Source organism: Equus caballus, chromosome 8, assembly GCF_041296265.1.
Source record: "Equus caballus isolate H_3958 breed thoroughbred chromosome 8, TB-T2T, whole genome shotgun sequence".
Classification (NCBI taxonomy): domain Eukaryota; kingdom Metazoa; phylum Chordata; class Mammalia; order Perissodactyla; family Equidae; genus Equus; species Equus caballus.
The window spans coordinates 48,686,826-48,702,463 of NC_091691.1; the positions used below are offsets into that span (position 1 = coordinate 48,686,826).

Consider the following 15,638-nt stretch of genomic DNA (forward strand, 5'->3'; position numbering starts at 1 on the left):
TATAGCTGATATCAACTACACCCATATATCTTGTTAGGATAAGAACTATATGAACTCTACTATATTTCTTTTTTTTTTTTTTTAAAGATTGGCACCTGGACTAACAACTGTTGCCAATCTTTTTTTTTTTTTTTCTGCTTTATCTCCCCAACCCTGCCCCTGTACACAGTTGTATATCTTAGTTGCAGGTCCTTCTAGTTGTGGGATGTGGGAGGCCGCCTCAACGTGACCTGAGGAGCGGTGCCATGTCGGCGCCCAGGATCCGAACCCTAGGCCGCCATAGCGGAGCCCACGAACTTAACCACTTGGCCATGGAGCCGGCCCCTCTACTATATTTCTTAAGACAGTTTGTATAAGTCATCTGTTATATCACTTTTGCTGACATCACAAAAGTCTTTACAGTCCAAAACTATTTTTAAAAGCCTCTTTAAAGGATGTTGTATCTGAGAAACAAAGAGTAATAAATGCTTTAAGTCAAGGTTCTCCAAACAGTAGATCAAGACTGATTTGTCAATCATGAAACCCAACATGGTGACATAGGGCCATTCTTCCTCCTTAAAACTGGTGGGCTACCATAACCCCATACCAACTCTATCAGTGGTTTCAGAGTAAATATTTAATTACTTCTTTCTCTACTAAGATCCTATTACCCTAAGGGAGAAAAAAGATTCTTCTCTGGAAAAAGAATGAAAGCTTTATAATAATATATTTAATTGACAAACTCCTGAAAGCAAGATTTGAGCCTTTTAAACTCAAAGAACTCATTTATGTATTGCTTGTATTTATTTAAAAAAACATTGTTGTTTCTTTTGTTTCATCTGAATCACAATCTTATTTAGGATCCTTCAGGAAAATATAAAGAAGTTTTGAAACCATAGCCTTTACTTCTCATAGCTAATATTTGTATAGTACTTGCTAGTTACAAACATTTCCATGTGTGTCAATAATAACTACAATTCATTGGATGCTAACTATTGGCTATACCAACAATTCTCAAAGTATGGTCTGAGATCCCTGAGACCCTTTCTGGGGTCCAAGAGGTCAAAATTCTTCTCAAACTATTACTAAGATAATATTTGCCTTTTTCACTCTCATTCTCTCATACGTGTACAGTGGAATTTTCCAGAGGCTGCATGATGTATGACAATACTGAATGCAGAAGCAGACAGACTACTCTTCTCACTAACTTATTTTTAGAAAATAGCTATTTTTCATAAAATATGTTATTTATGTTGATATATAATGGGTTTCTTATTGTTAATTTTTAAAATTAATATTTCTTAAAATTCTTAGTTTTAATTTCTAATACATATAATCCACATAAACAAAACTCAGTAATTTTTAAGAGTATAAAAGGATTCTGACATTATGTAACCTACACAGAATTCGAAATATATTACGATGTAAATCTGAAAGCTATATAAGGTTATAATCCAATGTTTCTGTAATAAAAAATAAAAATAGATAAATAAATAAATAAGCCATACAATTCTTATGCTCATGCTCTGTGAGCATAAGAAGAAAGGAAATGCAATAAGCAAAGTTTTAATGACATTGCCCCGTTCTTACTTTTGCATAGGAATTACACTGCTCTATTTGAGACAGTCAGTATTTTAAAATGTTAAAACGTGTTTCCTAAAATAAAAGTTTATTTTCTACTACCAAAAAATAAAAAAAAAAATTTTTGTAAGTGTTCTGAGATTAAAAGTCTGAGAACTGTTGGGCTAGACAATATACTAAGTACTTTATAAAAATTATTTTACTTAATCCTCAGTATTCTTTTTCTTTTAAAGATTGGCACCTGAGCTAGCAACTGTTGCCAATCTTTTTTTTCCCTGCTTTTTCTCCTCAAATCCCCTCAGTACATAGCTGTATATATTTTTTTTAGTTGTGGGTCCTTCTAGTTGTGGCATGTCGGACGCCACCTCAACGTGACCTGCTGAGCGGTGCCACGTCCGCCCCCAGGATCCAAACTGGTGAAACCCTGGGCTGCAGAAGTGGAGCGTACGAACTTAACCTCTCTGCCATGGGGCTGGCCCCAGTCCTCAGTATTCTGAAGTAGGTATGACCTCTTCCCACTTCATAGATGAAAAAACTGAGGCTTGGGGAAGCCAAGCGACTTGCCCACTGTCACTCAGCTGATAAAGGGTCAGAACCAGGACACAATATTTAGCTGTGTGACGACAAATCCCACACTCCTAGAATACAGTCTCAACTTGGGTATATCTCATTTCAAGAAAGGCAGTTTCAAGAATATCTCAGTCCCACTTATCCTATCAAGGAGAGGGATATTAAATTTCACCTGCAACTCCACCTCTGACTGACCCCCTGGAGCGAGTCGGTGGAGGACTGGTTGAGAAGAACCCTGAGTATGTATCTGGGCTCAGGGGGAAAAGGAAGCCAAGATCCACTAGTGACGACTCCTGAGCAGAGACGAGGCACATCACAGCTCTGCTCTCAGGTTTCCCAGAATCAGATGCATGAGCTCTGTAGGAGATTTTGGTGGCCCTGAGCTGCCATATATAGCAAAGAAGGCTTCTTACATGATTCCCGGCAGCAGTGAGTAGGATGCAGAGATTTCCACGAGAGTGGCTGAGCTTATCAAAGCTTTGTTAGCGATTCCTATGATTTGGAGGAAATGCTGGAATAATATTTTGGCATCTTTCTCATAATAGGTAATAAGAAACTAAATGCTATGGATTTAAATTACTAGCTTCCTTTCCAAAAGAAAAATAATTTGTAATTATCTGAGGTAATTAAACTTACTGTAGTAATCGTTTTGCAATATATCAAATGATTATGTTGTACACCTAAAACTAATACAATGTTATATGTCAATTACATCTCAATAAAACCAGGAAAAATAAATTACTAGGTTCCTTTTTTACAAAAAGTACATACCCAAAAGTATGTGTCCAATACCTAATTAAAAGTTGTAAGCAGAAGGAAATCAACAAAGAGTGTCAAATAAAATTTTCCTGAAATACCAAGTTTTTATCCAAGCTCCTAAAATTCCCCACCAATACAACTATAAATATTAAAATTTTCTAAAGCTCAAAAGCAATTTATTTTTCAACAGAACCCACACATGATCAAAACAGGGTACAGGTTGGAGGAGAAATATGCTGTGTCACTAGTTTGTGTATCTAAGTCAAAATTCAACAGCCATTTCACTTTTTTTCTTTGCTGAAGGGAGAAAACTACTAGGAATTAGCACAGTCATCCATGAGATTTCTTATCCACGGAGAACAATGGAATAACTTCAAAGGTGGACCTTTAGCCTTTCTCCACATCACCAAATGCCTGGAAATCTTGCCTCTTCTATGTGCTCAACAAGTTTTATCTTCCTTTCATCACTGAAAACCTACATTCTCCAAGAGATCTCTTTAGTTTAATATAGAACTGCCCAGTTACACATGGAGGATTGCATAATCTCAATCCCTTCGATTTATAGTTTAACGAGTAATACGACAGATATATATATATTTAATATATACATGTCAAACAAATTGTGCTGAATAAAAATATTAAGTCAACATAAAAATGGACAGTCGAGTTTCACCATCATAGAAGACATACATAATCCTACAAGAGCACTAGCAATACTCAGATGAAGACAAAGGAAGGAACTATGAACAGATTTAGGAGAGTAAAAGAAAGTGGCTGACTATTCCAGATGAAAACATAACTCGGCATTTTTTTTTTGTAATAAGATTGGCACCTGCACTAACATCTGTTGCCAATCCTTTTTTTTTGTTTGTTTCCCCTTCTTCTTCTCCCAAAAGCCCCCTGGTACATAGTTGTATAATCTAGTTCTGATTGCCTCTGGTTGTGCTATGTGGGACGCTGCCTCAGCGTGGCCTGATGAGCAGTGCCATGTCTGCGCCCAGGATCCGAACCAGCGAAACCCCGGGCTGTGGAAGCAGAGCACACAAACTTAACCACTCAGCCACGGGGCGGCTCCTGGGCATGTTTTTTTTAAAGATTTTATTTTTTTCCTTTTTCTCCCCAAAGCCCCCCGGTACATAGTTGTATATTCTTCGTTGTGGGTCCTTCTAGTTGTGGCATGTGGGACACTGCCTCAGCGTGGTTTGATAAGCAGTGCCATGTCTGCGCCCAGGATTCGAACCAACGAAACAGTGGGTTGCCTGCAGCGGAGCACACGAACTTAACCACTCGGCCACGGGGCCAGCCCCCCTGGGCATGCTTTTTTAATAATGATAATAATAATAATAATGTGAAGAACTACAGAACTGACTGCAGACCTCTTTACTGCTGAGTATGGAGTTCTTCCCTTGACAGTTCAATGCCACCCAAAGAAGGGCAGAGTTCAAAGGCTGAAGCCTTTTAGTGCAATATATTCTTAATATAATTTGTTGTTACTCGATTCTGACTCCTACCGACCCTGTGTACACCAGAGTGGAATCCCGCTCGGTCTTTTCATGCCATCCACTCACCTTGTAGCGATGTATCAGACAACGCTCCACTGCTATTTATAGAGTTTTCAAGGCCAATTTTTTGGAAGTGGGTGGCCAGGTCCTTCTTCCTAGTCTGTCTTAGCCTGGAAGCTCCACCGAAACCTGTCCACCATGGATGACCCTGCAGGTATTGGAAATACTAGGGCCACAGCTTTCAGGATCACAGCAACATGCAGCTGCCACAGTATGACAACCAACAGACAGGTGGTGTAGTTTTCTGACTGGGAAACAAACCTGGGCTGTCGTGGTGAGAGTGCCGAATCTTAACCACTAGACCACCAGGGCTAGCTTCTCAACATCATATGCCATCATATTTAGGGTAACTGAAATTATTGGCACTATCCACCTTGACTATTGGCCTTCCTTTCCTCTGAATCTCAAATAGCCCGCAGTGCCTGAGATAACATACCACACCCCTGAAAGTAAGTATGAACAAATCTAACTTCAGGTCAGAAAATGGAGAAATACTTTCCAGAATCAGTTGCTAAATAAAATACAACAAGAAAGAAGACTTGTGATTTCCATATATACATACATATTTTATGTATCTGGCTGACATTAAGTTTATGAGACTGCATTATATTGCTTTTCCATGTTTTCTTTTATTATTGCGAAATTGCAAAAGGACAAACTATATTAAATGTTTTGTTATAGCAATACAGACACTCGTGATATTGAGGAAATCTCTAAGAAAGGGATGGTACATGGTATGGGCTCTTTCTGCACTACTAACGAATTGCTCAGAATGCAAGAGGGATCAAATACAAACCACCATGACACTGTGGTTTGGTGCCTTTCTGCACCAGCTTTTTCCCTTTTCTACAGAAAGATAACAGAAGAAGGGCAGGAGTGAAACAGGAAGCTTCTACCACTGGAGGCTTTAGGAATAGGGACTGGAGAAGTCACGAAAGGAGCAGCTGGGGAAGTAGGTGCCTGCTAATGCCTCCACGGCCTCTCCTTGATTCTCCTTTTTCTGCTGAAACGGAAAGGAGAAGCAATACACTTTAGGGAGATTCCTCCTTTATCTGTAATGCTTTTATTCCTTTTTTGTCAAATGGATCATGGTTAACAATTACTGTATTGTTAATTCAGTAATTACTTTTACAGTAATTAAGTACACAGGACACAGAGAAAATTTTCCTTTAACTTACTCCCCAAGGATTTTTTACAGTTAAAGCATCAGATCAGATTTCAGAATACATATGCTTATTTTTCAAATGTTAATTTTAAGTTAAATGTGAAGCACATATCACACCAGTAGGCACCTAACAGGCGGATGACGTAACAGTACGGCTGCTATTATTATTACTGGTGGTGGTGATGGTAGTTGTCGTCGTCATTGTCAAGAAATTTGAAAGGAAACATTCTTCTTTGGACAATTATAAGTAACACGGAGAGTTTACTAACTGCCAGCTCACTATTACTGCCCCCGTTTTCAAGAGAACTGAAGCCCAGAGAAGTTAAGGAACGTGCCCCAGTCTCACTAGCGAACAGCAAAGACAGGAGTGGAATCTAATCAATTTGGCTACAGCAGCAGCTCTCTTAGGCTATCTTACTCACCTACGCCATTCAGCTGTTAAAACACCTACCATAATGACCTAATTGGGTAAATGGATACTCTGTAAAGTATTACTAAATTACCAAGCCAAAAAAAAAAAAAAGGAAGAAGATTATTGTTTGCTGATTCGTCCTTGTCACGGCTGCCAGACAAGGCCAAAAAGGGAGTTTTAACTTAGGATATGGGGCTAACAGGCACAAAACCAAGCAACAATTTAAAAAATCAAAACAAAATAAAACTACTACCCCCCTAAGTAAAGAAAAAAACCCCAAACCTCACTGTAAGTGTTAGACGACAGGGAAGATGAACAGAGGATAAATTACTTAACAAAGAATAAGTAAACACACACTTACACACACACACATACACCAGGGGAGGAGGCTGCCCTTAGACTCCACAGCATCAGATCAGTTGGTGCATGTTCCCTGATTCGAGGAATTCTCTCCCCTGCACCCTTTTTCTCCCCTTTGCTTCCCATGTTAGAAGACAGTCATGTTTCATTAATTTATTATGTGGCAAATCTAGAAATCAAAAACATTCTTATCAACTCCCTAAAATATTAGGAATGTTTATACAACTCTTCTTAATTTCCTCCTATCTTTCCCATTTCTAAAAGAAGTTTTTAGTAAGGACAAGAGAAAGTTTTCTAAAGCTCCAATGATAAAAAGAAATGCATTTGAGAATGTCTCTTCCTCGTCTTTCTTCTCACACCAGTTTAAAAAGAAATACTAGATTTCAGATATTGCCCAATCTCTTACCTTAAAAAAGTTAACACAATTTAATTTAAACTTTCCTCCTCTGTCCATGGCAGAACACTTAATTTAGGTAGGTAGAAGTCACAAGAAAAAGATTATGATATTGATAATTTGATATGAATTTACCAGAAATTAAAAAACCCCTTTTTAACTTGTAAAGACAATATCAATGCAAGCATAAAAAAAGCTGGGAAGTACATACAATAAACTGTTAATAACATTTATCTATTGATGGTGGGGTTGTTTTTAAATTATCTTTCTTTTTCCTTATTGGTATCTTCTAATTTTTAAAGTAATGAACGCTAATTACAACACAATACAATAAAGGAAAAGGAAAATATCATATAGTAACTGAGCTAATCCCAACTCTATGACTATCCTTGAACAAATAGTTTTAAAAAATAGACTTATCACTCAAAAAGATGGTAAGAACAAGTGAATTTGCAAAGTGAGCGCCCCTCCACCCCTTGCTGGTACTTCAAGATTCCAAGGAAAATAAAATTCATCCCAGTGCTTAGACTGAGAATCTTCCATTAAGAGTTGGAGTTTCTACAATTGCCTTCTAGTATAATACTCCAAACTCTTTTCCCCCAGTTATGATACACTTGTACTGACCCAAACATCTCCCTCAACAAGTTCCTCTTTTGACTAAGTATAAACATTTTCAGAGTACTGCACTTGAGCTATTAATAAAAGCTGACTTTTAATGCCAACTATCGGGAGAAGATCAACATCAATTTTTAAAAAGTATAAAAAAAGGATTGCCACAGTTAGTGACAAGAAAGAACAAGAAAAACAATGGTTTTTAAAAAAATCACGTGCATGCTAAAAGAAAAGGAATTTATCTATGACACTACTTTAGGGTTGCCTGGTCTTAACTGCAAGTAAGGTAGATGGGGATATATATTTTTAAAGTAGTAATTCATTTTTTAAAAGGTTTCAAATTTGTATTTCCAAGCTCTGTCTACTGAAAATTCCAAAAAGCAATAATAATTCAATAACGATATACACTTCCTAGTACCATGATTGTGGTTTCCTAACAGCATCAGCACTGAAAAGAATCAAGGCTCCTTGAAGGTATGGCCAATTCCAGGAAATACACACAATAAGCCTTGAACATCCTGTGCCCCAAAGCAAAGAAGCTATCAAAGACTAATGGGTCATGTCAAAAGACACAGGAGTCAACATGAAGGGTTCCCATGGGCCAAGAACTAGAGAAATTGAACACAAAAGAGAATAAATGCAATGGACTGAAGAATATTTAAAACAGAAAAACTCATGAATTAATTTTGCTACTCAAGAAGAAAAAGACAGCTCTTCTTGGAAAAAAAAAACAAAACCAAAGTACCTAATTGAACACTACTAAAAGGAAAAGGAAAGAGTGAAGCATTTATCCTGCTCTTCCCGTACTTCAAAGAAACCAAATAGTCCTAGTTATTCAGAGTTTTTATTTTTTTAATGAAGAATTCCACCTAATAAATATGGAAAGAATGACGGAATTTTAAAATTACCACTCTGTCACCCTTAATGCAAAATTCATTTAGGCAATGATAATAAGTGAAACCATTAGATAAAAGGTTGATGGGGAATTTTATAATGAAGGGATCAGACTGTCACCTCCTGGACCTACCGATCAACTTTAGCATCACTAAAAGTGTGCCTCCCCATGGGAGACGATATGAAGCACACGCACTACTTAGGAAGTATTCCTGCCAGATGCGCAATGACTGTGGTCAAACCTCTAGAGCTAACTTCCCACTTACAGGATCAAGAAACAAGTTAAATGACACCACAAGAAAAGCAGACTCAGAAAGAGGGACAGGTAGACAGAACAACTGATCTTGTTTCTGCACAAGCCAAGATTACCTAGTGTGCCAAAGATGGAACTAGGATTCAAATTTAGACTCAAAAGCCTAGGGTTTTTCTTCCCACTAACACACGCTATTTGAAATTTTAAGAAGGTGAGAGTGAAGATGATATATTCTGTTTGTGGTGTATGTCTGTAGTTATTTTTGGTTGGAGTTTTTTTTAAGGCATAATGTGTGCCAGGCACAGTACTAAAAAGACAACTTTGCATAACTTGTCAGTTTTTTGTTACCTTTTTCTCTACAGATGATGTCACTCACTTTCTAAACTTTAACAATCATCCACCCAACAAGGCAGCATCTATACGAATCCTACTATTGAAGTGGTTAAGCACATAAGCTCTGGAGTCAGATGATCTTAATTCAAATCCTGCATCCACTACCCTGTGTGATGCTGGGTAAGTTACTTAGTCTCTCATCCATAAAATGGGGTAATATAACCAATATCATAGGTTTCTGGAGAATACACAAGATTTTATACACATATTAAGTTTTTAGAATAGTGCCTGGAACAAAATAAATGTGCATAAAATGTTAGAAGTAACAGTAGAGTTTTGCTTTTTTTTAAGCATTGTGCTACACTGAGTATACTAAGAAAAGTAAGATGCACTCCCTCCCTTGTATGTGTTGGGCACTACAGTAGACTCTGGGACATTGGTCTAGGAACAAATGACCACCGATGTAAAAGTTCCAAAAGCTGCTATTTGGTAAGATATACAATTAATTTATTAAGAAATCTTAAAATCACATACACAAATCATTATTGTTCCTTACTGCTATCAGATTCTTCAACTTCATATAAGAAAATTATTTGTTACAGGCATCACTGCATACATGTTCTTTCTCTATTAAAAATATTCACTGATAAGAGTGATAATGTGTGACTACTAGACAAAGAAATCAAACATAGTTCTTGCCAGTTCTTGTGGAGTCTATAATCCGAAATTTAAAACAAACACATGGGGCCAGCCCGGTGGCGTAGTGGTTAAGTTTGCACACTCTGCTTCAGTGGACTGGGTTCACAGGTTCGGATCCCAGATGTGGACCTAGCACCACTTGTCAAGCCATACTGTGGCGGCATCCCACATAAAATAGAGGCAGACCGGCACAGATGTTAGCTCAGCAACTATCTGCCTCACAAAACAAAAAAACAAAACAGATATTCATGGTTCTCTCTTTTATGCTCTTTTTGCATTTCATTTATTCTTTTAAATTGATACTTGTCATTCTCAATTATAATTAATTGGGTCTGGTATTTGTCTGACTCCTCCAATAGATTGTAAGCTCTTGGGGGCAAATATTTTGTTTACAACTGGAATTGAGTTAAAAAAAAAAGGAATACATTGAGCTTTTTTGTGTGTCTTATCCAATTATACATTAAACTGGCCTGAATAGCTCTCACTTCCCAAGAACATTCCACAAAAGCACAAAACTAACGATGCATTCAAAACAAGTGTTTTATTTCATTTTTATTCATCCTCCTTGCTGAAAATCTTTAGGAAATGTAAACAGATTAAAAGACAAAATTTCCAGCCTCTTTTTATAGTTTTGTTCATCTAAATCTGGATGAATCTTTTGACAGTTTCTGAAGTCAAAAGTATTTTAGATACTGAAATAAAAACCTACCCCTAGTAAGTCTTTATTCTAAAATTAACCATTTTTACCAATATATGTACAGATACGTAACATGTCTTAAGTTGTTATAGAAATAATTACTGTAATATGCCAACTAATTTCACAGTAATTATTAAAAACTGTCATGATTAAAAGATAAAGTACAATGGTATTTTTCCTTGTAACAAAGAGTTACATGTTACTACTGGAAATCTTTACTTTCTCTCTTGAAATACCAGAAATTCTTCTGTAAAATAAACACATCTCGTCAAGACTCTCTGGAACTAGTATAATTACCAGAGGCAATCCCTGTGTAAGATCAAAGAGGCAAAACAATAACAGGCAACGTGTGACCTCTACCATGTCACCAGAGACCAATTTTTCAACAGGGAGAAGAGTCAATAATCCAGAACAGAAAACATTAAATAACGAGAAATGCTCCCAAAGTGTGGTTTACCACATCCATCAAGGCTGCCATAGTCGGAGAGTTCAGAGTCTCTATGGTCTCAGAGAACAAACTTCTGGGGATATATCACAACAATCATTAAATCTGCATAGAACACTGGCAAAAACCAATTTCCCAAATGCAGAGAAAATATTAAATTTCACAAATTTCAAAAGATATTACAATTCTCCAAACTTCATTGGATGCTTCAAAAAATAAAAGGGGAAATGCACAATAGACTATTTTTCACATAACATTCACCTAATTTCTCTTATTTACCTATCCCCATTTAATTTTCCTAAGAAGTTGTTTGCAAAGTGGGCTATGAACATTAACTAGATAAATATAATTAACAATAACCCAGACTTTTGCAGGTTTTAGTTTAATTTAGTTTTGTTTCGGTAATACTGGGTCACCAAATCCAGAAACAGGGTTTTGGTCTCCTTTGTCACGTATCTGGAATTGTAAGTGTGCAAAGAGGGGTAAAGAAATTCCCATTCATGGTAATTACAGTAAAATAGAAGTACATTTAAAATTGACTTTTAAAAGGCAACACAGATAAAGTTGTGCCTGATTGTTTTTCTTAGCTACTACTGCCAAACAGCTGTCTTCTTTCAAAATCAGATGTGAGTTAGGGAACTGAACAAATGTATCTGAATTATTTAACTTGCAAACACCCATTCCACTGGTAATTCAGAAAGTAGTCAAAGAGGGACTTAGCTTAAAAGAAAAAGTGCTGGAAATTCAAAGCAACTGCGAACATTCTGTTCTTATATGGATTTGTTACTCCCGCCGCCTTCATCTTTCCACTCTATCATCTGCCCCTGTCTTTCCATCTTCTTATCTTATTAACATTGCTAATTGTATTTGTCAGTTTTGCCACAATTTCAATGCTACTTAACCAGCTGTGGGTTTTCTCTAGGCAATTATCAGTCACTACACTTAGGTTTCTAAATTAGTTGTTGAAAGGCACTTTAACCTTGAGGAAATAAAGCACACTGTACACTAAGCCTTACATTTATGTGTATGTTGCTTTAAAATGAGTAATTATTAAAAAGGATTGAAAAAATCACACACAGAGGTAATTCACAAATATTGTAAATTTATAAATTAATAAGAAAATGCTTATACTAGTCATAATTTTATCTTTTTCCCTTTACTATACATATTGTAGTAAACGTTCTCTAACTATGTATATGTACATGGATATAGTGTATAAACTGGAACATCAAAATACTGCCAAATTCCTCTAACAGTCCCCTTTTGGTACCTATCAGGCAGGTGGAGAACACCTTTCAAAGGTATCCACAATCATATAAGTGGTATCTTGAGGTCATGGGCTGAGATAAAGAGAGCTCTTACAACATGTGGATTTTCCCCCCTTCTCCATTTCCTTTCAAAGAGAAAATTCTTTATTATATTTGCTTTTCTTATTCTCTATTCTTGTCTCTGACATTGATTTTCTTCTTACTACTACAAAATATACAAGAAACACATTCAGGGAAAAACACAAGGTTTAAGGTTATTCATCAGGGTATACCCACTTCTATGAAACACAACTAAATTTTTAAAAAATCTTCTGTAATACAGAAACATTACACTTCATATGCCATTTATTCACTTTATATGTAAAAATAAATTCAAAAATAACTTTTTAGAGTTAACAAGTTTTGGTGTTTCTAAAGGTTTATAATATCCTGTTTGTGGGTCAGTCAAAAGCTTGTAAGAATAATTTTTAAATTAATGTAGGCTTATTCCATACCCCTCTCTCTCTCCCCCACTTTCTGCTCCAAGGAAAGAAAAGGTGATATTTCAAGAGCGCAAAATTCTTCACTGAGAGACAAACATTAAAATGATAAACATTTTGGAAAGCAAAATACACTTCAAACCCTAGCTGTTTTTCAGACCTATATTGACCCTTATAGTAGTTGCCAACATTTGGGAAGGATTATCCCGCCATTAGACAAAAGCAAGCATTCCCTAGATAAATCAGGAGTTTTTGCCATGAGACTCATAAAACCTTTTCACAACACAGATTTTCAAGAGAATCCTTTAAGGTTTTAGGAGGCTGCTCCTTTTACTAAGTAACAAAATACACCCCATGGTGTCTCAGTGACCCCACTCAGCTGTCCTTTGACCTCTTCAATTGTTGAAGCCTAACTCCAGGGTCCACAGAATTTGCCTCCCATATCAAAAAGGCGAATGCTGCTTCCTCCTAGCACCTGGTGTAACAAAACGCAACAGTCCTCCCTCTCTGCTCTCTCCTCCACTCCCTCTCTGACCATTTTCCAGATGTTCCAGGCCCAAATGTTAAGCCAATACTAGGTTTCAGGAACTGCGTGGTCACTATGAAGGAACAAACAGGGACCAGGCTGAAGTGGCAATGACCCTCTTGTTCTTTTTGGCCTCAAAAGGATACGACGGGTCATAAAAGAGGAAAAGATCTTTGGCCTCCCTTGGAAATGCCAGGCTATTTAAGCACGTTGTAACTTCCAAAAGGAGAGAGATGGTCTTCGGTTATTCCCTGAGAGACAGGAGGTGCCTAAAACAGTATCCCTAAATTTGTAATTCTAAGCAAACTTTTAATTTTCTTTGACATAGGGGAAAACATTTTTTTCCTTTTCTAAATTAAAAGCCTTCAAAACATAGGGAAAAAAACCTTTTATAGAGATTTTAAAAATACATGTCAGGATAGTGCTATATGATGAAAATTTCAAATATATGCAGTGACTAGATGCCGTTTGGGTTTTTCTGCAGAGGCCATAATCTAATGTCTCCGTTATTAGAAAATTTGAAAGATAAAACCACAATCAACAAAGGGGAAGCAAGAACTGAATTCTTATTATCTTAATTTAGGTATATAAGAAATCTAACACAGAGGCTGGTGTAGGAAAAAAAACTTACTGCTGAATAAGTTGTTTGTTGGGTTTTTTTTGGTGGAGAGGATGGGGGAGGGGAGTGGAAAGCGAGGAGGGGAGGAAAGGAAGGAGCGGAGCTCATAGAAATAGTTGCTTAATCAGGTTAAGGACCCAATATAGTTCTCTTTATTTAAATTCCTAATATAACTTCCTAAAACAAATTTGATCTTGAAAAATTGGGGAGGGGACATATTGCAATTGTACAATACCTTAGTTTATTTATTAACATTTTTGAATCACGTTCATGATTAAGTTGGGCTGTCAACACTTCAGGGAGCCTGCTGCCTAGATTTTACTTGTTTAAAGCTTTTGTGCACCTGCAAAAACATAAAAAATAAAAAATATATACGTAAAGACATGAATTAATTTCCAAATGCATTATATTCTACAATACAATAATCTGAATATTTACAATTCTACAAAAATTACAATTAGAAATAAATTATCAAAGTCTTACACAACTCCATCCTAACTGGCAGATATAGATATTCCTCCTTCTTAAATACTCCTAAACAATCACTGCTAATTATATATTCTCAAAAACAAATTCTGTTGTTCTTAGGATTTCCCCCTCTAATTGTAAGCTGAATAAATCTGTCAAGTCTGCATTTTTGACAGGTGTTACTATAATGCTAAAAGCCCACAGATTATTTTCATTTTTAGGAATGAAATCAGTGAAAGGTAACTTTCTTACTCTAAGGAGTTTGAGTTTGATAATCTCTGTTGCTTGGCTAAAATTTATCTCATCAAAAAATTATAAAAAATTTAAGACATAACTAATATTGATTGAAATTATTTTTCTATTTTTTGAAACTAATGCTTTAATAATTTCCAAGAAGAAAAAGAGCTACTGTCTCTTACTCTTTTGAGTAGTGTATTTCTAGAAGAAATGAGATAGTATTTATATTATTATATATAAAATATATAAATAAAAATATATAAATATGCATAATTATGTAATAATTATTATAATTACATATAACTGGCTGAAAATTACAGTGTGCATAGTATTCTTTCCTCTAAGTAGATTATGGTCAATATAAATATTACACGGAAAAATATGAAATATAGTCATAAAGCAGCGACTGAAATAAAAACTATTTGTCATTGATTTTTATACATAATTTAGAAGTGTTTCTATTCCTTTGTTACCGTGTCTAAAAAAGAAAACAAAACCTCTTTTGTTTCCTAAGAATGTACTAACTTCAAAACGCATATTTATAGCATTAAAATATTTAAAGTAATATTAACTTGCGTTTTCTAACAACAGTTTTTATTTTACTCTCCTTTTATGCCAACTTGAAAGAGAGAAAGAACCATTTTAGATTTTGAAATAAAAATCTTTATCTTACCTCTCTTGCTGTCAGAAGAATGTCTTCAGGCACAAGAACAGTTAAAAATGCAAGACCTAGATTTTCAAACTCACGTATTTCCCACCCACCTACACACAAATAGACATCTTTTTGTAAGTCAGGAGTCTTGCTCCCTACGTCCAAACCCAAGATTACCCCATATGGTCAACAAGGTCAAACTGCATTACTGCCAATGAAACTATATGACTCCACAAGGACCTTAACGATTTTTAAAAAAGGTCAGTAATCCAATTCCAATAGCTTCAGAGTCTAAAATTGCTAATTTTTGGCCACGTGCTGCACACTTCACCTGCTAGTAATGACATTTTTGTATTTTCTTCTAATTACACTCAAAGCTAAGACCTTTGGCCCTGGGCCATAGACCCCTATTCAGGCTGCACACATTCTCTTAAACGACCTGATCCTTTGTTGTCACTCTTACTCTTTCATCTATTATTTACACCCATAGAAAAGGAAGATACTCTACCATTTGTATAGCTTAAAGCTTCTAATCATCTTAATTTCTTTGCCTTTCACTAGGTTTTTTCATAGACGAATGCCAAAAACTTTGACAAAATCATTTTTTCAACCACATCGCCCCCCGACCCCCAACCCCTTCTCCTTTCTTACTCCCTGGTCAAGCTCCTGCCTAG

General features: G+C 36.1%; 1 protein-coding gene across 14 annotated transcripts in view; it reads right to left on the reverse strand.

Annotated features, from left to right (window-relative positions):
* Positions 1-15,638, reverse strand: part of GREB1L (GREB1 like retinoic acid receptor coactivator) — a 242,418-nt gene that overhangs the window by 114,135 nt on the left and 112,645 nt on the right. For 9 of the 14 annotated variants that reach the window (XR_011420953.1, XM_023647520.2, XM_070220750.1 and 6 more), the window contains one exon: positions 13,843-13,950. The exons of 4 other annotated variants lie outside the window; for them this stretch is intronic. The gene's annotated coding sequence lies outside the window, so the exon portion shown is untranslated. Of the gene's footprint in view, positions 1-13,842; positions 13,951-14,985; positions 15,011-15,638 lie in introns of those variants that run through there. One more of the 14 variants, XM_070220747.1, reaches the window with a different exon arrangement.